Here is a 25,260-nt window from a genome sequence, read left to right as displayed (position 1 = left end):
ATTCTGACCTGTGGGCAGAAAGACGCCCCTTTTTCCTGGGGCAGGTACCCCATTTTACACTGGGGTGAATCTAATCTGAGGGATAGGAGACAATGCTTCTGCAGTATCAACGACGAGGATTTGCCTGGTGCACTATTTGAAGCAAATTTCTATGATTCCCCTCAAACATCCCAATGAGTTTAACCCAATGTATATTTCCTTGGCTCATGAATCAAGCAGATAGAGTGATCTGGCTCTGCTGTTTGTCCTTCACCTGAAACCAAAAGTCATATTTGTCTGCTGTGTGAACAAGATAAGCTTTGGGTGAGTAATGCTTCTGCCTCAACTGTAAGCCTTCAGAGTTCCAAAATACATAATAGAAACGTGTGTAGCTGTGATCATTACATATACAGGAATTAGAAAGGTTTGTTTCAAATCATTTGCGTTTGTTTTCCAAATTGTGTTTGCGCTCTTGAAAATGACATCAGCCCTGTGGTCTAAAGGAGAAACCAGTGTTGAGAGGTGCAGGCTTCTATTTGTGACCTATCCTAATGACAGAACCATTGTGTCAAACAAAGAGCTGCAATTAATGGCCCAAATGGGTAAAGAGCAATGCAAGCAACAGAATGAACAAGATGCAAAAGCCTTCTGAGAACCATGAGAGGGATTTTGCTAGACGCTACCTCTACACGTTGGGGATCACACAGGAGCTTTGAGTGACCCTAGATGGCAAGCAGACAATATAGATACGTGGCAAACCTCTTCTGGTTTGGTCTCCAAAACAGGCTCCACAAACTGAAGGCAATTGCAGAATCATACAATCATTTGAGTTGGAAGAAATTTAGAGTTGGAAGGGAATTTAAAGGTCATCTAGTTCAACTCCAATATGGGATTCCATCAGGTCAGTGTGAAGCCAGCTTAGTTTCCAGAGGTGTTCAGGTCCAAGAATGCACTGTTGGCTTCCCATGGCAGAGAGGAGCCCAGAAGCTCACAAAAAAACTCACTCCATCTGCCTGGAGGTGTGTGCCCTCCCATCCAAAGAGGTCACAACAAATACTCCTATGCAAAGTCTTTTTGGACCTGGACACCTACTAGTGAGATAAGACACGGATTTCAGTTGGTGACCCTTCTTTTACATCCACTTATTTTAAGACAACCCAAGAAAAAATTCCCCGAAATCACCTTGATCAATTCTTCATATATTTAATGAATTCCATCCAATCCCACTCTTCTAATAACAGGGTCCACACTCCCAGATGTGCCATCATAAATACACGCCACTCCTGTGACAAATACAGCAAGGGTGTAAAGTATATCAGGTACAAAAGACCTGAGAAATGGCAATTAAATGTGAAGGTAAACAGAAAGCTCATAAACTTGCCTTGTTTTCTAGTTTGCCCTCAAAACTAAGGCCGTGCTCAAGCAGATAGAACTGGGTGTATGTGTGTATAATCAATGCACTTTAGTTGTGCGCTTTGCCTCTTAACGAAGGAGTGAATCTGCAGATTTTGTAGGACTGTCAAGTGTCCTGATTCCATAAATGGTGTCCCCTGGAAAACATGACCTAAAAAGGTGCTTATGTTAAAATGACAGTGGAAATATTTATAGAACCCAGTATGAAGAGTTTTTCTATGCAGACTGAGCTCTGTTAGCAGTGATGGTTTGCAGTGTATCAGCACTCACTGCAAAGCACACTGCTGCTATCTTGGCCTGGATTGCCTCGTTGGCACCACTGGCATCCTCTGCATCTACAAATACCACGAGAACATACTTACCCATGGCATCTGGCTCTACGAAAGCCTGAAATCATGCATGGTTTCAAAAGTCAGTTTGCCACCACCAAACATCACATGAAACATTGATGAGGCTGCATTAGCTTATTGTGTATTAGACCATTCCTGGCACCGAAAGAAGAAAGGATGCTCCATAGTAAATAAGCCACTCCAGTAGAGACCTACATAACCATAGTGACTAACCCTTGGTGTGTGGAGCTCACTATTGAACCTGGGTTCTCACAGTCTTTGCTCAGGTAGAGGAGCTTCTGGGAAGAGTCAGGTCCTGGCTGGTTGGCTGTGGGAAGCTGGCTGGGATGCCAACAACTGGCTCCCTGCCTGGGCTGCCAGCTTATCTCATTTTGCATTCCCATCCACTGCAACAGTGGGGAAATGTTTCTCCAGTTGCAGCTGAACAAACATCACTCCAGAGATCAGCAAAGGATCCCAGAGCTGCTCTTCAGGGAAAGCATAGCGTGCACAGGAAGGGATTGCTTTGGTTTTTGTTGCTAACGACAGGAGAGTGATCAGGATTTCTACAACAGCCCTTGGCTCAGGCTCTAATTAGCAACTCAAAACATGTGTTTTCAGTTCTTTCAACTGAGTGAGAAAGACTCAAAAGCCTCAGATATTGCTCATAGTGAGCTGAGTCTTAATGTGACATCAAGAGGCAGGCAAGATAAGAGTCTGCAGCTCTACTTCATCCTTTAAAAACGCATATAGGTACATCTTCCTTTTACTCAACTCCCTTTCAGCTTCTCTGGATACACCTTTGTTCTGTTCTGCGGTGCTGGAAAGCAACATAACCACAGTTAGACCATGGAAGGCAGGTCCTCCAGCTTTGTAAGATATGAGAGTAACCGCCACAGTGCAGGTCTTGTGGGGATACCCCTTTCCATGCTGACCCAAAGGAACTGTTCATTGCTCTTCCCACTGTCATCACAGCTCAAGCTCTGCCCATCCTGGAAATACTGAAGGATGTCTAAGCGTTGCCTCCCATCCTTAAAAACTCTAGGAACATCCATAGACGTACACAGACACATAAGGATGTACTGGCTCATGCGTGCACATGCAGAGCCCAACATCCACTGTAAGACTGCAAAGCCAATCAGTATTTAAAAAGAAAATTGCTTCTATAATCGCCATTAGGGACTCTTGTGAATAACTCTTAAGAGGCTGAGTTTAATCATATGATTATTCACTGATTTTTCTACCAAAGAAAAAAGGTATTCAGTAAGCAGGCTGGACTTGTCTGGGAAGCAGTCTGGGCTCTGTTCAAGGAATGTGAAAATCGTTGGGGTTGTGATGTTGAACACTGGTTTGGAAAATAAACCAGCCTGCTCCTTGTTCCTCCTATGGGACCCATTTCTCATTCTTGCCAAGTGACTTAAAGCAAGATGCTACCAAGTGGTCACAAATTACACCCCCCACCCCTGCCCCTCACTTCCTGGATGACCAGCATCATGCTGTGATCAGCAGAAGAGCCAAGTGCTTGCATTTGGGCTCTGTTCAGCCCCAGTTTCAAGATGCAGGGTTCTGCTGACCTTAATAAGCAATCCACCCTGGCAAGCATAGCTCAAGTGGGGGACTTTCAAGAGTCTGTTTCTCATCAAGACCCTTCTGCTCTTGGCACCCATTATGGGATGTCCACCCTAACTCACCCAAAGGGATGTGATGTGTAGGAACCAGAGGCTGCCCTCCAGCTGGAACCATCCACAAACTGCTTAGTGCCCAGGGGTGTCAACTCTATTCAGTCCTCACTAAGACACTCCTCAGCCAACCTTTGTTAGGTTGGCCTTCGTAAGGCTGTCTGGTCTGGGTGCAGACACGCATGGATCCCTCAGACAAGATGCAAACTAAGCTTCATCCTCTTTTTCTGTGAAGACAGTATATTTTATACTAGGAATGGTCAAAACAGCAACACCTCATGAGCAATTTACCCTATATGTGCCCTGAGGTCTGCTTCAGAAAGCTATCTCAGCAAATCTCCCCTTTTGTGCTAATGGCCCAAGTACTTGTAACAGCGTAATGTCCTATTGATTAGTTATCCATTGTTAACAGACTTATGTGTAACTGCAAGCAAAAGTGTTTGATTTTTGACTGGATTCAAGGATCACTGCGGCCACAGGAACCCAAACCTAAAAGGTAGGAAGCTGCACTTGGGGTGTCAAGACCCTTTCCCAGTAGATTTGTAAACCCTTCATACCTTTTCCCAGTAGATTTGTAAGCCCTTCATTTGGTGAAGGCCAGACCTGGAAGGATGATATGCTCTGACAGATGGACACAGCACAAAAGTCCACTCTGACAGGCAAAGCAACCAGCATGAGAGCAACCTCTGCCACAAGAGTGGTTCACAGCAGGCCTGGCATCTTGGCCCAGGCTCTCTGGTTGCCCAACAGTTGGACACACGTTACCTATGAAGTTCATGACATTCAACCATCATCTATTCTTCACAAGAGGGCCGTGACGTGGGGTATCCATTGCTTCATTACAAATTCAGCCCCACCTTCCCTGTGTGCTTCTAAATTACAGGTAGCAACTCACCAATCATCTTGCCATGGGTGCGAGTCAACACCATAGTTTTGGGATCCCTAGGTGTTGCCTATGGAGAGTTCAGCTCTTGGCACTGCATGGCTACCCTTTGCTGGTATGTATTAGGAGTATCCTAGCCCCAAGTGGTGGCATGGGAGAGAAGAAGGCCCACAGGTCCTCTTTCTACGTGCTCTAATGTCTGCTCAGTTCTCATTCCACCCTTCATCATCTGATTGTGAGTTCTGCCTATTTTCAGGGTGCACAGCCCGGCAACTCAGGGAAAACCCTGCATCTCTGTTCACATTTCTCAGCTGCCAGATGCTGCTGACACAGCCAGAGGTCCTAGCTGTAGTAATCTGGCCTTTAAACTCTAAGCCAGGCTTTGTACAACAATTAATTACCTCCTAACACAAAATCAATCGGAGCCTTTCTTTTGCTCGGAACAGTAGTGATGAATAAGGCAAAGTTTCATCTTCTCTGCATTAAATAAACTTTTCCCTGATGTGGCACCTGACAAAGAATAAATCTGCACGTGGTTCCACTAGTCCAGAACCTGGACAAGGCTGTGGTAGAAGGCACTGATGGAGAAACCCTGTTGGAGCTCCCCATGTATCACAGCGCTGCTGTTGTCCTTATATCTAAGATAGATAAATTGGCCACGGCTTCTTGAAGCTGAAACACTCCACAGTGCCAGGGAAAACATTTTGGCATTATCTCTTATAGATATATACATATATATCTCTAATGCACTCAATATTTATGCTCATAAACAGAAAAAAATATACCTATGCTATGGATGTGCCACTGCACTCACATAGCTAATGGCCAGGCCAGGTTTTATGGTTAAATCCAGAATTCAAACCCTTTGCTGTTTAGGAAGAAGGCTTCAATACGCCGTAATGAAGGTTCATTACATTCTGTATTAATTTTAAGACATGAATGCTTCATGTCAGTTTGTTCTCTGGAATATGTGGATTAGCCCAGATTCTCCAGATTTCCCTCTGAGTTAAAGCAGTGAGTTCTTTGGCAGCATTCTCAATCTCAACTCCTCAGGATAAGAGATTACTGTTCCTTGACTCTGCCCCCATCCCAGTGTTCTCTTTGTGTCAGCTTCTGGCTTTGCTCTCACTGGGACTAGAGGAGGAAGAGAGCAGCCAGACCAGCTTCATGCTTCACTTCATTGCCAGGACAAAGCCCCTCAAGAGCCCATTCCAGGGCAGGAGGACACCTCTGTTCCCACAGCCAATGTCACATGGGAACAACCTGTCAGTCCTTGACATCCAGAAGCAAGCTGCAGCTTGGATGAGCAGGGTCACCAGTCCTACCTGAGTTCTGACATCAAAGCCCAAGCAATGCCCAGGGAGATACCTTCATACCTTCCCTCTCTTTGCTTTTAAGCTACCCAGATTCAAAACATTCTCCCTGACATAGAACCCCAGGTGTATTGAGAGTGGGAACAGGCAAGCTTTGTGGGTGCTCCAATGTGAGAGCCCATGATCCCCTTATGGCAGCACACAAAGAAACAAAGAACACGCAGCATTAGCAGCACCAGATCCATCTATAACACAGCTACAGATCAGCGAGTCCTCTTGGCTGAAAACAGTATTTTTCCCCTCAGAAAATATACATGTAAACAGTCAACGCAAACAGTTTGCAAGGCTGTCAAATTGTTGCAGTCAAAAGATGAAGTTTCAAAAACGCCCTCAAGATCTGAACTGTTATTGAGTTTTTCTCTGCTTTTTTTTTCCCCCCAGAGCTCCATCCTTTCATTTTTAAGTTGTTTTTTTTCTTCCTAAAGAAAACAAAACACCCAACTCTACACCAACGAAGCAATCCTTGACGTGGCCTGGTTAAATATTCTGTTCAATCTGAAACTGTTGGCCCAAGAAATGCAAAACCTAATTGTTTGTGCAGCTGTGAACAGGAGTGCTTTGTACATTGCAAATGCATCCTTGCCCCGAAGAGTATTTTTATTGGACTTTAGCTGGTTGTGTGTGTTTCGGCATTGGAAGCTGTCGATACAAGAAGTCAAAATTAATCTGAGGCCAGCAGTACTACTTATTACACTGGTAAGAAAAAAACACACATATATTTTCCAGAGGATGCCAACAGCCCTCAGGTGCTGACATTACATTACATTACTGACTGCAGTTGATCTATAAATATCTAATGAGCCACCTGTTCCACTACCAACCCAACGAAGAAAGAGGCCACCATTAATCCTTGAATCACAGCGTTACTTTCAAGTCCATCCTATACTAAGATCTCACATTATTTCCCTCCACGTTTCCCACCAGCTTTTTCACTCCAAAATATTATGAAGCTCATTTCCAAATTTCATTTTTTTCCTTCCCAAAACCACGGCATTTTGATTGACTAAGTAGCAATTAGCATCTGAGTTGCTGTTATTTCATATTCTGCCAGTAGAAACATTTAAGTCAATATCCATCAGATTCATGAAAAACGCCTAAAACCTGGCCCTTTCCAAGCATAATTAGACTTGGGGAACAGTGCTGCTTTTATCTATAGGTCAGTACAAATATTAGCAATTAACGAATATTAGCTGAGTCTATTTACTGTTTTTTTCCCCACTTCTGAGAAATACTCTTAAGTCTTATATTGGCTTTGCTCACACCAGAAACAGTCTTCTGGTTAGGTTAGCACCACCCCACGAGCTCCAGAGCATCGTTGAGTTGGGAATTCCCTGCTGAGTCATCTCAATGGTTTCATGACCATTCCACTCTATGTTTTGCAGCTCTACTCTGGAAACACTTGCTTTCTTGCTGTTATTCATCATGAACTCCCAACATGCTGTAAGTGCTGGCAGAAGGTCTGCCGAGGAATCATAGAATCACCAAGGCTGGAAAAGACCTGCAGGATCACCCAGTCCAACCATCCACCAATCACCAATAGTTCTCACTAATCCATGTCCCTTAACACAAAGTCCAAACATTCCTTGAACACCTCCAGGGCCAGTGAGTCCTCCACCTCCTCGTGCAGCCCATTCCACTGCCTGACCACTCTTCAGATAAGTACTTCCTGATGTCCAACTTGAACCTCCCCTGATGCAACTTGAGGCCATTCCCTCTGGTCCTATCACTAGACCCATAGCTCACTACAATCCCCCTTCAGACAGTTATAGAGAGTGATAAGGGTTCCCCTGAGCCCATCTCCTAATTACTGGTAGAAATGACTCCTTCTTCATTATGTCAGGGATATGGCCCAGAGACCATGACAAGAACCAAATGGCACCTGGGGTACAGAAACACCAAGGAAATGGTTAGAAAATTGGCATATATTGAACTCGAGTTTATTCCAGCGCAGTTCCTCTCATCCTTGATGAGGAGCCGTGGCTCTGGCAATTATCAGTTGTGTCACAAACTTCAGCCCACAGCAAACTTAATTCACAGGTGAGTTTCTCAGCTTTGCCCTGCTCTCAGGAATAAAGATTTCCCATTGGTCCAGCAAAGGAAAATGGATGGAAACAAAATCTGTTTCCACACAAGCCCCTTTTGCTGAGAGAGAAAAGACTTGAGCTGCCCTGGAATGCACAGGATGGGATAGCTGTGGGCAAAGCACATGGGAAGTAGGCTGGGAAATGCTTAATCCAGTCATTGCACTTCTATCTAGAAAGGTTTATAGGGCAATAAAGTGTGGTATCACCATGCTGGTAAGCCAAAATGCTCAAGTCAGAGAGCTGCTCTGCAATGACAGTGTTATTGCTGCTGATGCATTGGAGTGAAAGCCAGACCCAGAAGCCTTGCTGCTATCCTGTAGGAATGAAGAATGTACCAGATGGTCAAGTTAAGCAGATGGAAGAGAAAAACCAGTTGTGAATAATCTGCAAACAGATCCTCCAGGCTGCTTGCTCCGGGCAGTCAGGGCACTAGCAACGTGCATGTGGTACCTTCACAAGAGGGCAGAAGCACAGAGTAAAATTCAGGGCAAACGCTCCACACCAGCACAGCTGGATGTTCCCTTTGGCTATTTGGGTAAACAAAGCCCTGGTTTGGTCAGGACCGTGTCCAGAGACCGGAGCACAGCTCTCCTGCTGCTCTTGTTCCAGTGAACGTGCAGCACATCATCCCTGGTTACTGCCATCCTGCTGACATGGAGCCAATTACTGCCTCATTAGCAGTCGAGCAGCAGTCTGAACAAGGGACAGTGCTGACAAAGGCTGGTGGGAAGCAACAGCTCCTGCTCAGACTGCAAAGGGAGACCACAAAGGTGTTACGTGGCCTAACATCTCCCAGCACTGGGAGCCTCAGACACAACAATTCAGGGCCAGCTGATGCTGGAGGCCTTCACACATCCTTGCTTCTCCTTTGTTTTCTTAGGTATGATGCTGCTCACCATGGCTTGGGTAATTATATCTCATCCCCTATTGTGGGACATGTTGCTAAGAACCAGTGCATTTAGCTCCGTAGTCCCCATCATCTACTTTGCCCATCTCATGGGACATTGCCACAGGTTGGCCTTGCTGTATAGGTATAGAGCCCAGCAGCAGCACCCAATGCCCTTCATACTCCTGGAATCCGCTTTCTCTGCACGGTGGCACCTTGCTGATCCCCAAATCCTCCAGCACTGACATCTCCACACTACCACGTGCTGTAAACCATTCCAGATTTTCCTCCATGGGAAACAAAGAGCTCCCTGGCATCTGTTCTAGAGATCTTCAGGAAGCCAATTATCCTTGAAGGCAAACTGTCCGCAGATAATTGGAAATATAGACTTTTAACTGATGGAGTGTTGACTAAACTCCAGCTATTGCCTCACATGTGTCACATCAAATCTCTGAAGCTTCTTATAATGTTTAGCAGGTGCATTATCATGTCACATCCAGACAGGTGCCACAGTGCTGCACCTAATTGGAACCACAGTTTGCAGCATCCCTCCCACCACTGCTGCTGCTGCACAAAAGGAACTGGAGGAATTTGGCTCTCTCTCTACTCTGAGCATAGTGCAAGGAGTGGGCTGGTACTCACCTCCCTCCCTTGTGCTCCTGCTCTGTTGGGTGATCTTAGTGGTCATTTCCAACCTTAATGGCTCTCTGTCTCTCAAGCCAGGACGCTGTTATGTGGTTTTAACCCTAACAGCACCCCCTGCTCTGCAACATCCAGCAATGAAAGCACAGTACTGCTGCAGCACAGCCACCAAGATGAACTCTAACCACACCCCCAAGGACTCAGGGATATCTAAAGCTCTTCTGGTTCTTGGACAGCTTGCTTCAATCAGGTCATTAGTTCTCATTTCTTAAGCAAACTGAGGGTTCTTCAGGATGTTTTCTTGCATCCTACCTTCTTCATGAAGGAAGGAGGAAATCCCACAGCTTGAATACAGCAAGAGCAAGCAGCGGAGGATACTTATCTGCATGTGAACCTGTATAGGGCAGCGTGGGTGGCTGCTTTTCTCTGCAGAGCTGGCAGGAAGGGCTGCAGTGAGGTCACCGTATTGACAGGCAGAGCTTTGCTGTTCTGGCAGCGTAGCCCATTTGTGTTGTTAATTAATGGCTTTGCTGGGGAAAGATAAATGCTCCAGCTTTATTGTCAAACAGAGGTAAATTTTTAATAAGGTCCAATTAGTGGCAGTTTCAAGTGGCAAGCAGCACTGCACCTTCCCAGCTGCCTCCCAGGGAGGAGATGGGAGCAGCTGGAGTGGCCCCTTCATTAAAGTCCCTGTGGTGAGGGGAGTCCCTGCAGCACCCTGTATACAAACACACATGCTCATGTGTGTAACACACGGCAGCTGGGGAAGAACATGGCTCAGTGGGAAATGTACAGGAATATACCACTGTATCCTGGTCAGTGTCTGCCTATAATGCCTCAAACCAGCATCTCAAGGAAAGAGCTTAGTGTAGTTGATGCCACAGCTCCTGGGCTATGCTATGAGCACCAACAGCAGTAGGGTTGAGCAAAAGCCCTCAGTGAGGAGTCATCTGGGTGTGGGCATTCACCTGTCTACAGCCAAACTAGCACAAGGGCATGGACAGAAGCAACTGTCAACTTCAAAAGCTGCTGGTGGTCATTTTACACTGGACAAAGTCATGTTTAAAGCCAACTGCTGAGCCAGCACCCAAGAGAAGGGCAATGAGGAGATCAGCACTGTTTGCTAGGAACCATTTCAGACAGTTCCAACTAGGGAAAGCTTTTCCAAAGTATCTGTGATGCTCTACTAGTGCTGGGAAAGTTGCTTTAGCAAGAAAGAAAGGTGAAAATGCAGATCCATTGACCTCTACAACCTACACCTTCCTTCAGCTGTGTCAGTATGAGAGACAGAAGCAGAACAAGGTCAGAGCATCATCCCCAGTGTGGGCACCTCAGGGCAGAGCTGCAGGTGTCTCTGACTCCCCTGCAATGAACAGGGGCATCACAGCTTCATCAAGTTGCTCACAGCCTGGTCTCCAGGAGCAGGGCTTCCACAACTTCATGTTGTCTGCAATTAACCAGCACTCTCAGGCCTCAGGGGTCTGTAGTTACAGATGGGAAGATAATGCAGCACAGAATGGCATCTGCTGAAGAGGACTTTGGTTCATCCCACCCCCAAAGGAGGAACCAGAGGTCCAAAGGATGCGTGAGCACCAGCAGTCATTGTTCTTTCCTCTTGTTCTTGCTAATTATCCCAGAATCCCTGAAGATGTTTAATGCCTTCCCCTCAGTACGCAACAAAAAACACAATATGGGTTTACAAACTATGTTCTGTATAAATAGAACAATATTTCTAGCAGCACACTTCAAGTCAGGCTCAGTTATAAACACAAACGCACACACACAAACCTCTCCAGAAGGGCTTTAAAAGCTTCAAACTAGTGCTGCTTCATTGAAGAGAATCCCTCCGGTAGGCATTGTATCTCCAGCTGCAGTTATCCTTATGTATTAGAGGAGATTAAGAAACTCTCCCTAAAATAAGAAGACAAGGTTTCTTGGGGGAAATTCCTTCTGGCTTCTGCAGGTGGCCAACTGAATCTCAGCAGCATGTCATTATTGAAGAGATTTTCTCAATGTAGAACTGTTCTGAGCAAAGCCTCTTGTACAGCAGAAACTTTTACCTGGGAGACAGACACCTATAATTCTATCTCTATGCATGAACAGCCCATTCCCAAGCCTTAAAAGACAGCACTTTCTACTACCCAGCTTTCCTTCACCAGCTGTTGCAGTGTCTGTCTGAATGCAGCCAGGGGTATATGAGAAACCAGAAGGACACAATGAAGTCCCAGTGACTGCCTTTTAATACCCAAGCTGAGCAATACAGGCACAGCTACCCTCACATGATTGCTCTGGGAAGGGCTTTGCAGCACTCAGACTGGAGCTTCTCCTTACAAAGAAGCTTGCAATGTGTTTGAAGGATACAACTCAATTCTTAACATATGTTGTTGTTTGTAATACTGGAACTATTCATGACAACCACAGACATTACCTGTAGCCCTATATAAATGCTGAAGTTCTTTCATGCTTTCAAAGTCACTGGCTTCAACAGTTTTCTGTGCTAGTTTGTTGAGTGGAAAACTTTCCAGATAATTATGAACTCAAAAAGCTTTAATAAATGGAATACCTTGTGGTTTCATCTCATTAAATGATGGGATGAACCTCCTTTCCTCTCACCCTTCTAAGTTACCCTTCTTGTATACATACAAGAACGACTGATGTCACCCTATGGGACGTCTGAGCTGGGGGAGGTATGCCATTATTAAGTTAATTTCAGCCAAAGCAGCATCAGCTTGAGGCACAGCATACAAACCACATAGGAAATAGTAAGTGTCCAGCAGCAGCTGCCTCATTCCCTTCAACATGAATGGATGTTGTATCCCAGGACAGAGCCCCTCAATCACCACTTGCAGTCAAGAAATTAATTGTTTGGCTGTTGGCTGCCTATATGTTGTTATAGGAATGTTTTTACACTTGAAGCTCCCTGAAGGCCTCTATAAGTATTCCACTCATAAATACAATTATAGCAGAGCTCTTGCTAGAAACAGCTATATATTATGGGATATTGCAGTCTCATCACCATACCAAAGTCATTGCAAAATCCAATAGATCAAAAGCAGAGAGTTATCACCTGAGCACTCACCCTGGTGGAAGTTCAGCACCTGAATACTGAAGATGTAGGCATTTCTAAAGGCTTCCCAGCAGGATTTTGCAGGTGGAAATTCCTTCCCTTTGCCTCTCCATACAAATGTGTGAAAACTGAGCAACTTCTTGCAGCATGGGTAGGTACTGCTAAGAGAAAAATTGCCAACTGGAGGAGACATAGGCTGATTAGGTGGAGCTCTTTAAATGCTGGCAAAGAGACAACCAGCTCATCCCTTCTGCAGGCCTCTTAATATCCCAGTGTATTAAAGAGATCGATCCTGTGATAACTCTCCCCAGCATAACAAAATGCTTTCAAGACCACCACTGACTCCTGCTAGATGGGCTTTTCAGACTGCTCTGAAACAGAAAGGTGAATGCAGGGTCCAGCATGTCAATGCTCTACCTGGAAACTCGTAGCTCTGTGTAAAGGGAGGCCCCTCAGACAGCACAACAAAAGCATTTCCAACCTTCCTTCAGGTACAAAACAAGGTAGAGAAGCTACTTTGGGGAGTACCAGGTACCCACCAGGACCTGTACAGAGGCCTGAGCTCCTATATCAAAGAGATACATGTGCACATGTTGGAAAGCCATCAAGTCTGAAGAAGACGCAAGATGTCCTGGTGTGATGGTCAGGGGCATGGTCACTGCAGACACATCCTTCCTAGATCAGTATCTTCACTATGGACAGAAGCATCTCTGCTCCTCAGCTCCCCTCTGTTTCCTGAAGATGTTCTGTTTTCAGTGAAAGATGCTTGAGAACAGCCAAACCATGCACAGTATCCTTGGAGAAGAGTACGTATGCTTTTGTAAGCTGGTTCCTACTGACCTGGAGCAATGTACACATCCAAGAACACACATAATTTAATGACTGCACTGGCATCAGCCAGACCTGCACTAGATAATGTCATCACCCCCTAGAGCATCTGTTTAGCATCAAGTCCATTCCTCCCTTGAGACCCTTCACCTCCAAGATACACTGTAGTTGAAGACATTAAAGCATCCAACGGGCTTTTTTGCTGCTTGCCACAGCTCATTAGATAACTATTAGGAAAAAAAGCTCATTAGAATTTTGAAAATGCTGCATTGCTGGTTTTCTAAAGGCTTGCTGATACGGAACAAAACAAGAAGTCAGAACACAATGAGAAGCATGTAAACCATGCAGCTCCCCAGATAATCCTGAGTCTCTTTCTCACCATTCACTTTTCCCAACTTTCCCAGCCCTACTATGAAGAACTTTTGAGTTGAAAAACAAAATGTACAGGCTCACAATTCATGTGCTGTATGCTTACAGGGTGAATCTTTTCTATGATGGACAGTCATGTAGGGGCATCCAGACTGCTCATGGCATCGTAGAATCATAAGGGTTGGAAATGACCTCTAAAGTTATCCAATCCAACCACCTACTTGCCACTTGATAGGGTTTTCACCACCTCCCTGGGCAGCTCATTCCAGTGCCCAATCATTCTACCTCTGATATCCAACCAATTCAATGTGCCCGTGTAGTCCTTCAGACAGCCACAATAGCCAGTTTTGGACACACACCAAAGAAATCCTGACCACCTGATGAAGCACAGGTCATGTAGTCACTTCAATGCTATGCAGAGGTTCCAGGTATTTTCTGGAAGAGGCAGCCTGCTGCCAGTAACCCCCCTGTTCAATTCAACAGGTCAACACAATGGGAAAGGCATTACAACAGAGGTGCGACGACAGAAGGACTAGTGTGATAAAATGATGCTATAAAGGAAGGTGCTATAAAGGAAGGGAAGAAGATTGCTCACCTATATCAGAAGATCCTAGGCTCAGCTCCAACAAGAAGAGATCTCCAACCAGAGCTCCTTCCCCAGGAGCAGTTCAACCCTTCAATGAGGTCTAAGAGAGGTGCAGCCAGGCTGCACCCCTTCCTATCACACAGCTGAACTGCCTTCACCTGTGCTCCCAGGGCTGACCAGGTCCTTTCCCCAGGTGCTCCGTCAGTGCTTCAGGTCCTGACTCAGCAGTTCCCATACACCCCCTGATAACCACAGAGCACAAACCAGTTCCCACCATCAAACCAAGGATGGCCACACGTAGCAGTGCTGTGTTTGCTCCCCTTGAGGGGTAACGTAATGGCTGATGGCACCTGGTACCTCCCACCCATCCCCAAGTGTCGGATGTTGTTCTTTTCCTTCATGGTTTTTCTTCTTGCGGTTTGCAACTTCCTCAGAACCACTTAATTGATTTATAACCCAATAATCTATCCCCTTCATTAGCCGCAGTGTACAGCCATTTATCATTCCCTGCACAATAACTGATCTCAAGCCCATTAGTACATGACCTGAAATGGTTATGGGCCTGGAGAATTAAACAGTTCAGCCTGACTGAAGGGCAACATCTGAGAAGAGTAAGACTCAATCCTTGCATGGCCAGTGCTAAACATCAACCTGGGCTGAGGTTTAAAGGCAGCACTTCTGCAGGGTCCATGTTCTGAGCACATGAAACCCACCCACAGTGAGAAACTGAGGAATGGGAAAGTGGTTTTTAAAGTTTTCTCCCCAAATCAAGTGCTTCCAGTCTTTCAAACAAGCATGTTTTTGGCTCCGGGTACATCAACTGGGTCTAATTGCCCTGAGCAGCCTCAGCAGGGCATCCATCTGCATAACATCTATTCACTGCTTAAGGAGATTACTTTCATTGGTCTGAGTGTGGTACAGGCAGCAAAGACCAGCAGCACCTGAGAACTGAACCCCCAAATGTCACTGAAGGGTTCAGGGGTCCTCGCGATTCACAGAATCATAGAATGGCCTGGGTTGAATAGGACCAAAGTGCTCATCCAGTTCCAACCCCCTGCTATGTGCAGGGTCACCAACCAGGCTGCCCAGAGCCACATCCAGCCTGGCCTTGAATGCTTGCAGGGATGGGGCATCCACAGCCTCCTTGGGCAACCTGTTCCAGTGCATCACCACCCTCTAGGTGAAAAACTCCCTCTCTGGTTGCAGGGGATGTCAGAGCTTTGCAGGACTATGCTCTGCCCCAGTGTCCTGCAGGAAGCAACAAGGTCCTGTGGTTGCTGGGCTGCATGAAGAGGACAGGGTTCCTGGACGTACCAGTGATCTTAGGATGCAGAGTCACACAGCCTTGTCCACTAGCAGCATGCATGTAGTCTGTTCAGCCTGCTTTCATGGATGGCTGAGCAGTAGATATTAGTCCGGCACTGTATTCATTCATTATTCAGTCCTTCCTTGCAGGAGGAGACAGAGAAGCTTTCGTGATGAATGCTGTGGTTCCTAAAAATAATTTACTACAGCTGAAAATGCAAGAGCTAACTCTTTCTTTCCTGACGGGGTGTAAATTGGAGTCACTTCAGTGAAATCTACCTCAGTACACAGAGAGAATAAGAGGAGACCTGGGCCTAAATAATTTCTTCTGAGGTCTGATTACCTGTGCTTTCTATTAAAGGTACACAACCACATCACACAGCACAACCCACAGCCTGGATTTCTCCCTCCTCCTCTTGCAGGGAGGGGATGCTTGCACTGCCCAGCTTGTGCTATTGGCCATTAGGGTCTGGAGGTAGATAGGGTGAGAACCTATGCCTTATCTAAAGGCGCTCATGCTCCAAGCCATAAAAAGTGTAAATCAAAGCAGCTGGAAGAGTGCTGCTACAGTGGCTGCTGAGTCCTAAAGAGCTCCCTCTGACATTGCCAGTCTCTGGATCCCACAGTGACAAGTTATTACCTTAATGACCTGAGCACATTTGCAAGTCATTAATGCCAAAGGTAGATGGCTGGAACAGCACTAAAGAAGTAACTAATTCTCATCTCCCAGTGATGCTGTGCTTGGAGCTCAGCCCAGCCACTGCTGTGGGAGCATAGAGATGCCCTGGAGAGCATAACCTCTGGCTCATCTCACCCCATGTTGTCCCTCTGGCCAGCAAGCAAAGCAAAACGCACAACTTCTGGAACAGCCATTTCCCAGCCTTGGGACGCACCTTTGGATCAGAACTGGCATAATGTGGCAAATTGTTCGTTCTTCCCCTGCTAGGACCACATGCGTTTGAGCTGCAGCTCCACACTTACCTCCTGCCACCATCTGCTACCAGCACAACCCATCTACTCATCAGAGCCACCTCCTCCGGCCAAGAGACTGAAACTGATTCCAGGGGCAGGCAGGTGAGTGAAAATCAGTCCACCCATAGCCATACTCAAGGCAATGCAAATGGGAACTTCAGCAGCTGTTAAACCCCTACAGCTTACAGTATAATACTATGTGATCCTCAAGGACCTCGATCCTTTGTCCATGTCCTCCCTCACCCTCTCTTGGTGATGTAACCGCTGACTGGCTGAGCTCAGCCAGGCACCAGTGGGACTGCATGGGTGAGATGTCTGTTGGTGTCGTGTGGTTTGGGTTTTTTTATGTTTTCTTTCTTGCATGGTTACGTTCTTTGTTGGTTCTACACAGAAACACTCCAGATAAGGCTGGGGATGAAGGATCAGCCCACCTCAAGTTGAGTGCCAGCATATCTGCATCAAGACCCCACTAAAGTGGAGCAGTGAATTGGACAGCTGGACCTCAGCATCTTCACAGAGATGAAGGGAGAGGCAAACCCCCACAGCTGCTGTCCTTACATCTCACTGCTGAGAACAATCAGCATCCATGCAGCAAGGACGTCATTGGGGCAGAGCAGGCAGCAGCACCTACTGGGCTTTGTTCTCGAGGCATCATCTCTTAGCACCTCAAAGCTGGCAAGATGACACCCACCTCTGCCAAGTACTCCTGTAGACACAAGGTCTTTTAATTAGCAGATTCTCCTAGTTAATTACTTTTGGGAAATGCTCCAGGCTCTGAATGAAAGCAGTATTTTCCTAGGAGAATGAGTCACCTCTCCTACTTGCTCACAATTGTAGTAGTACAAATGCTTAGGGCTGGTGAGAGAACTTCGCCTCTGCATTGCACACCTCAAAGCACTCAGCAAAGGGCAGGAAACTCAGTGCTACCTCCATAACGTGGAAGGGGCCAAAGGAAGCTGGTGAACCTGCTGTGTCCAGCAAGATCCAATACTGTACCATAGCTGCAGTCACAGCATGGTGTCACAGATGAGCAGGGCATTCTTGTTCTGTGGTGTGACAGTGATGCTGAGATGGTTTGATCAGCTGGGCTCTGATGCAATACCCAAATCAGTACAAAAAACAAATGAGGGCCAAGAAGAGAACAAAAATCAGCAGATAAGATACATGAGCCCTAATGCTCAGCAGATAACTGCAGCACCAAAGACCTGAAACTGGAAGGCATGTGTTGATAGGCCTTTGAGGGAGCCACTCAAACATCACCTTACTGATGTTCAGACAGAACTCTGTCATTGATAAGACAGGGGAAAGCAGATTATCAGGGGGCTCATCAGAAAGCAAATTTCCTTCTCAGCCAGCTGAGAATGTCTGTGGGAACGTTCAAAACTTATTATGTTTGTTGGAAAGGTCAGAAGTGAAGAATGGGGAGGAACAAAGTACATCTGAGAAGAACAAACATGGAATGAAGGATTGGAGAGGAAGAAAAGTGAGTGGTTGCTTGCAAACAAGCAGATGATCAATAGGTTTTGCCTGGCTCAGCGTCATGGCGGTCAGACATATTTTCTCTTCCTCAGCTTGGGCTCAACCTCTTAGGGAGGATTCAGGATGGATATTAGGACAAGCTGTTCTCAGGAGTGGTAAATCACAGAGAGTGGTGGGGTCACCGTCCCTTGAGGTGTTCCAGAACCATGGAGATGTGGCACTGAGAGGGCAACAGGAATGGTGGGGGTGGGCTGGGATTGGGCTTGGGGATCTTAGAGGTCTTTTCCAACCTTAATGATTTGCTATGACTCCATATTTGCACCTTCTTAAATAAGACAACTGAACGCCATTGGGTGCTGGGGGTCAGAGATGGAGCAGTGCTCACCTCGCTGGGAAACCTGCATGCCTGCTGCTAGCAGCAAACGTTTGTTGTGATTTTGTGTCTCTGCCAAGCGTCTATCGGAAGCAATGCAGCAATGTTTAATTCTTCATAAGACTTACCCTCAAACTGCCTTAATCAACTGCTGCGTTAATTGCTCTGTGCATTGAACGGCCCCTTCCTAAGATCTTGTTCATTAATGAGTGTGAGTTTGTGGATGTCGTTTACATTCGCATAATCGGAAAGCCATCAGGAGATTTGTGGTTGAACAATTTCAAGGGTCTGGAACAGCCAGGGGCTGATTCAAGTCTTCCCTATGCCCAGGACAGCCAATTATTTTGCCTGTGGCCTCCAATAGCTCCAGTTCTCATGGTCTGCATCGTGCCTGGAGTAGGATGACCTTAGGTGTGCCTACAGGTGGGTGTACCAGTATCTGTGCTTCCCGGAGACACACAATATATCACCTCAGGAGCTTTTTAACTGTGTCCCTCTGAATTACTGGGGGTGTATTCTGTGTTCCATCCCAGATTAGGGCATAAAGTGCCCTGAGGATAACTGGTCTGCCCATCAAAGGCAGGTGTAAAGAAGGCATTGAGGACCTCAGCCTTCTTCTTATCTTCAGTGATCACATTCCCCGCTGCATCAACTAATGGATGGACATTTTCCTTGGTTCTTCTGTTACTGTTGATATATTTGTAAAAGGATTTCTTATTCTCTTTAACTGCAGTGGCCAATCTAAGTTCAAGCTGGGCTTTTGCCATCCTAACTTCCTCCCTGCATACCTTAGCAGCTCTTGGTGTGCTTTGGGGCCTTTGCAGTTTAGTGCCAACTGATAGGACAATGAGCCAGTGCACAGATCTGCAGGTACCTTCCTGCTGCCATGTGCAGGCTGATGGACTCAGCAAGAGAAGATTTGTGCAGAGATGCTCTTTGCATCATAAATGTGCATTAGCAGAATATGCAAACAGCAGTTTAATAAACAGAAAGGGGATCATCTTGCAGATGCAATGAGATACAGCACGAGGAACATAAATAATCACCCAAGGGCTGAAAGTGCCATCGTTAACCATGCACTGTGTCCACCAGGGGGGTAGCTGGGGTCCCTGCCCAGACCTTGCTGCTTTGTGGTGAGACACAGATAGGAAATGACATCTCCTTTCAAAATGATTTCCTGGTAAACCTCGGATTAAACAGGCCCACGTATTGCTGGAGAAAGCCCTCAGGAGCTCTATTAGCAATCCAGCACGGTTCACAGAGCTCCCTCTAGCATCAAGGAGCAGAGCTGGAGAGGTTGGTGCCCTAATGGCCGCAGAAAATGATTGGGAGCAGGAGGTCAACGAAAAGCATGAGAGATGCTATCTAACACCCAAACTGCAGAATGCAAAATCACCTACCTTGAAAGAGACACGAGGCCTTCAGAAATCCTGGAACTGGCCCCTAAGGGTGAGACTCGTTTTTAGAAGGACTAAAACCACTTTGTTTTCTCTCTATCTGAATTCTTTTCTATTTGTGTGGGTAACAAGACCTCCAGCATCACAGGAGAAGAAGGTGAGCCTGCTTCAGTTGAACAGCTTCTTAGTAGTGCAGTGCCCAAACGTATGGCAGCACTTCTTCTATCAGCATGGAGCAAAGCACAAAGGCTGAGCCACAGAATCCAATGGTGGGGCCCACAACACACATCTCAGTGGTGCCTAATACTGCTGATATGAAATAGGTGAGGAATGGGACCAATCCTCCATCTATAGATCTCCAAGGTATCTCTGCAAGGTTTCTGGAGCTCTGTATGTATCTAAAAGTGAAAAATAGTGCTCATCCTCATCTGCGGGTATGGGAATCACAGATTCTTTTCACAGCCTTGTCTTAGGGCAGCATTTGCAAACACCGTATTTCCTCATTTCTATGTAGAAAGAACAGATTTTTTGCTGTTCCTTGGCACTATGAGATTTGGTGGGAACGGACCCACTGTGCTAACGTAGGAGCCTTTTAATTTGTAAAAAGCTGCAGGAAGAAATGAAACCACTCTCTTCCCAAACTGGGGTCTTTTCTTGGTGTTTAATGACAAGAGAACCACATAACTTCAGCAGCAAGTGTCCATCCCTCTTCAGCACCTCCCTTGCGTTCTCCCAGGCTCCCTGGTAGGGCCTTGTCACTACAGAAGAGGCTCTACTCCAACTCTTGCCAAGTATTTGGCTGTATTCCCATGGTGACAAATCCCCCTGTGTAGTGTATTCACTGGGAGATGATGTGTCCTATTTGCTCTGAAGCAGCGTGTTTTAAGCCTCTGCCTGCAAACTGTGTGATTTATTACACTACTTTCCATCAACCAGTGAAGCCTTGGGGCTTGACAGAGCCCATTACATGGACAAAAGTATTTGTACGATGACCTACCGCCTCTGTTCTTTGTGGTCTTTGTATACTTCCATACTTTTCTGGGATGTCAGATGGTGCAGGAAAGTTTCTGGAGTGGCCTCAAGGATGTCAGGACACCAGGCTTTCTTCAGGATGTGCCCATTCTCTCCTTTACTGAGCCAACAAGAATCAAAGAATTGTTGAATCATTTGAGTTGGAAGGGAACCCAAAGGCCATCTGGTTCAAATCCCCTGCAATGAAAAGGGACACCCACAGCTGATCAGGTGCTCTAAGCCCCATCCAACTGACCTTGGGTGTCTTCAGGGATGGGGCATCCATCACCTCTCAGGTCAAGAATTACTGATTGTTTCCTCCAAAGAAGCAGAAGAGACTGGGCACACCTTGCACAGTGCCATCATGGGCTGACAACCACCTCTGCTATGAGCTATCGAGAAGTTTTAACTTCAGAGGACTTTCTCTGACTTCCTGCATGATTCAAGCTGGAAAATCTCCCCCTGTGCCTCAGAATCTGTAACTCGTGGTTCATCTACAGCTGTTCTTGTAGAAGAAATCACCCAATAGCTCCTTCAGTTCCCGGGTGGTGAAAAATCTTCTGTGGCTTTCAGCATTTCTCTCCTCTCCCTGCTGGAAGAAGCACCATGTCCCATCTCCATCCTGAATGTTATCTATCCTGCTGTCACATTAAAGAACTCCCCAAATCAGAAGTGTTCTTTCCACGATCTCGCCGCCTTCCCTGTGATAAGTTAAATAGTGAGTTCTCCATTCATCTCAGCAAAGGCACTGATCTTACCCACCGGGAACATTCATTCAGCACAGCAGCCTCTTCCAGGTCATGCTCAGGAGGTGTAGCTAATCTCAGCAGAAGGACATCATTAAATCAGGGCACTTCTCTGAGTGAAGACTTGCACTCACTGGCTATAGCTATTCTGGGCCAAGGGGGATTAGCTGGGGAGTGTTTTGAAGCTGCAGAAAAAATCTGCATCTTAAAGACATTATTTAAATTCAGTTCAGTCCAACCAGCCCTAATGATGTTACCCACAATATATCTTAATTTGATGTTGGCAATAAAGCTCACCATCGCCGGAGCACTTCCGTACCAATGTACCAACATACAAATGAATGTTACCCATGTCATTTAGTACCTCTGGCTGTTAAGGTGTCACTTTAGCCATATATTTAATAAATAGGGTCTTTTATGACTATAATACTGATAAGTATTCAACTAATTTCCATGTATGTTGCATTCTATATGTTGCTAGGGATTTTACCAAGGCCGTCACCAATAGCAACTGGGACAAGGAAATAATAAATTCAGGAGGCATTCAGAAAGATCTACAACACAGAATCACTTTATAACAATACAGGAGACATTAATCACATCGGTGGTTAATGGGAGGACTTGATGCAATCAGTTTAAATCCCCACCGAGAGGGCGAGAAACCACCTCAAATCGGCTCTCAAACTGGAGTAAAACTCGCCTGGAAACTTTTGCCAGGGTTGCGATCCCGGCCTATTTTTGTCAGCACAGCCTGGGAAGCTTTGGAATTGATGGCAGAACCCCGCAGCAGCACAGGGGAGGCTTCAGAGATGTCTGGAGGCAGCTGAGGTGCCACAGAGCTGCATTTCTAACGGTGCACGCCAGCAACAGAGCAGAGCTGCAGTGGGAGCGTTCATTTTCCCCAGACAAAATCTCAAGCTGGAGCTGGCACTGTGCTAATGAGAAGCTACCTGTGCTGCTGGCGGAGGCTGGGATTTATTTCAATTCCAGCCATGTTTTTCTTGCTGTAATTCCTCCCCCTGAATCCACCATGTGCTGGAGCAGCGTCTGCAGGGACGAGAAGTGGGTGCTGCAACGAGCTCTCCTGCAATTCAAAGCGCAGCAGACCCCCACGTCTCCTCTCCCCCGATGCCATTCCTGAAGGGTGGATTCCTCCGTCGCATCACAGCTTCATTACCACGCATGGTGGTACCCACGGGACGCAGCGCTGCGCATGTGCCGGGCAGATCTGAGCAGCAATCTGTCACTGTGCTGCCACGCAGGCTGGGCTGGGCTCTCCGTGGCTCATTATTTCATCTCATTACGGCCGCTCGCAGCACGGCAGGGTAACCTGCTGCTGTGGGTTGGTAGCAGCTTGTCACGCCAATCAGCTCCACAAATCCTCTCCCCCGCAAGTGGGAACGCAAAGTTGCTCTGCAGAGATGGGAGAGAATGGAGAGAAGCGGATGGGGACCAGGAGGAGGCTGGGGAGAGGAGAGCAAGGGGCCAATGCACCTCTGCTGGCATTTGCATGCTCTGTTCTGCAGGGACTCAGTAGCAATGGTCCGAATGCTTGAGACCTCCCTCAGCTTCATCAGCAAAGCCTGAAGTGTGAGAGGCAGAGCAGGAGCAGCTGCAAATGGAGAAACTGGCACTTTTCCTCTACAGGGTCTCACTCAACTCAGCTTTGCACTTTCCTCCTAAATGTGACAGGGTTTTGACCACCCCAGCCCTGCACCTCCCATAGTGAGCACTGCCTGGCCAGAAACATGCTCCTGGTACCCACAGCATCTGTGGGCAGGACCCCAGAAGAACCTCCCTGATCCTCTCAGGGACACCTTTGGCCAACCATCCCCACCCAGAGTACCCCAGAATGCATGTGAAAGTTGCCTAGCTCATTACAACACAACACTCAGCCAGAGGGACTGCACTCAGGGCACTCACTCAGCAGGTGATATCTTTCTATAGCATTGGAGCCAACATCTGCTATGGTCCTGGTGACCTAAGTGTGGTACAAAGCACTTCTGATTCTGGCAGAGAGATCTCACGGCTTTGTCCTTTGCAGTCCAAGGACCCACTGAGCTCTCTCCAGATTCAAGAAGGTTTTTGGGAGTGTCCACATAGCAGTCAAGGGTGAGGTCTGTGCGTTTCATCCATCCCAATTATGGGGGGATTGTTCCATGGTCACTCTCCCTCATATATTCCTCTCATGGTGCTGCATTTAAGACACTCATTTGTCTGCTCAGCTTGCAGCATACCAATCAGCTGAGGGCTCAAACAGCAAGGTCAAGCCTGAGCAGAGCTCTCCTTAGCCCTGAGAGTGATTCTGTCATGATGCAGATAATGTGCAAGCAGGATCTCCTGCTGCCCTGCACCCATAATTGTTCTCTAGCAGAACCATCCCAAGGAAGCTGGACAAAGAGAGGGTGAAGCCAATAAAATACAGCAGGTCCCTGACATGGTTATGACCGTCCAGAGGTGTCTGCAGCACAATCAAGATCCACATGCCTTCAAACTCAGCCTTACAAAGCACCTCCCAGCAGCTGGGTTGAACTGACCTGATGCTGGAGGAAGAAGTCCCAACTCCCCAGTGGGCTCATGAAGATACAGAAGCAGAGACCCTTCTGAACATGGATTATCACAAAACAGATGGGGAACAATCTCTGATTCAACTGAGCTGAGCTGCAAGTACCCCCTTCCCTTTCAGGGAGAGCTCCACACTTGCGTCTCTCTCATGTTTGGAATAGGTGTTAGTGGTGTTTTCCAACTATAATGACTCTATGATCTCAGATCAGATACACACGTTTGCCAACAAGCGTCTCCACATAAACCCAGTGGAAAGGTTTGATCTCAGCACTATCATCATGGGTTGAACATGAAGATCTTGGAGGTCTTTTCCGACCTTAATGGTTCTATGACTCAATGATTCTATTTCATCTCATTCTACTACGGGAATTCAGAAATGTCCAGGAGGTGCAGTTGCTGGCAAAATCCTGTATAATGGGATCAAATTCCTCATCTAAAATCTTTCTAGAGTAAGACTTTGTGCCATGCACGCATGGACAGCACAGCAGGTTTTACGTTGCATGCTTCTGCTCTGTGCTGATCCGCTTCCACAAGTTCTGCTGCCCACATTTACTGCCAGGTGGTTTGGCTGTACTGCCCTCTGACTTACATTGAAATGATGTGGTGTGTACTACAGTTAGTAATTACTGAGGTGCAGTAAAGATAATCACCTCTTCTCGAAAGAGTTAGCAGTTACACGGCGTCATTCATTTAAATACCTGCGAGTGAGCTACTGGGGGTTGCATTTGTTAATTGATTTATTCAGTTGTTTCTATTAGAGAGTAAGCTATTCAGTCGCCAATTGCAAATAATGCTGAGTAACTAATTTGCTCAGGCTTTAGCATCCCCGGATCGCCAGCTGAGTCATATACGGTGGGAGCAGCTGCTCCCTGTGTGTCTGTGCACTCACAGCATCTGCCACTGGAGGTCTCTCAGCTGCCTGGGTGTCCCCTGTGTCACCACCAGCTCTGCTTCTGCTCATTGCTGCAGGGACCCAGAGGGAATGCAGAGAGCCCACAGGTCTGCCTTGTGCTCCACTGGGACTCTGTTGGGTGTAGAGCTGCACGCTCAGGTGGTTTCACAGGGGGAAGAGCTTTTTTTCCAGTCCCCGGCCACTCCATGTGTCCTTCTGGACACACAGATTCACCCACACAGGTGAATACCCAGGTGTGCAGGAGTAGAAGCAATCCTGGGAGGTTTGGGGCTGTCTAAATGGCGTCCACGTGAAAGGAGAGCCACTAGCAGCAGAGGAATAAATGTGAGCGCATTGCTCCAGCACTGGGTATACAGGCTATGACAGACTGGATCCAAAACT

General features: G+C 46.7%; 1 long non-coding RNA gene across 2 annotated transcripts in view; it reads right to left on the bottom strand.

The window, feature by feature from the left end:
- The window catches only part of LOC107321212 (uncharacterized), a 129,637-nt gene that overhangs the window by 22,764 nt on the left and 81,613 nt on the right, over positions 1–25,260 (bottom strand). The gene's annotated exons all lie outside the window — the stretch shown is intronic.

Source organism: Coturnix japonica, chromosome 9 (assembly GCF_054131305.1).
Source record: "Coturnix japonica strain WE chromosome 9, WE-NBRP24, whole genome shotgun sequence".
Lineage (NCBI taxonomy): Eukaryota > Metazoa > Chordata > Aves > Galliformes > Phasianidae > Coturnix > Coturnix japonica.
Note: the sequence above shows the minus strand (reverse complement) of the source record. Positions and strands in the feature narration are given on the sequence as shown.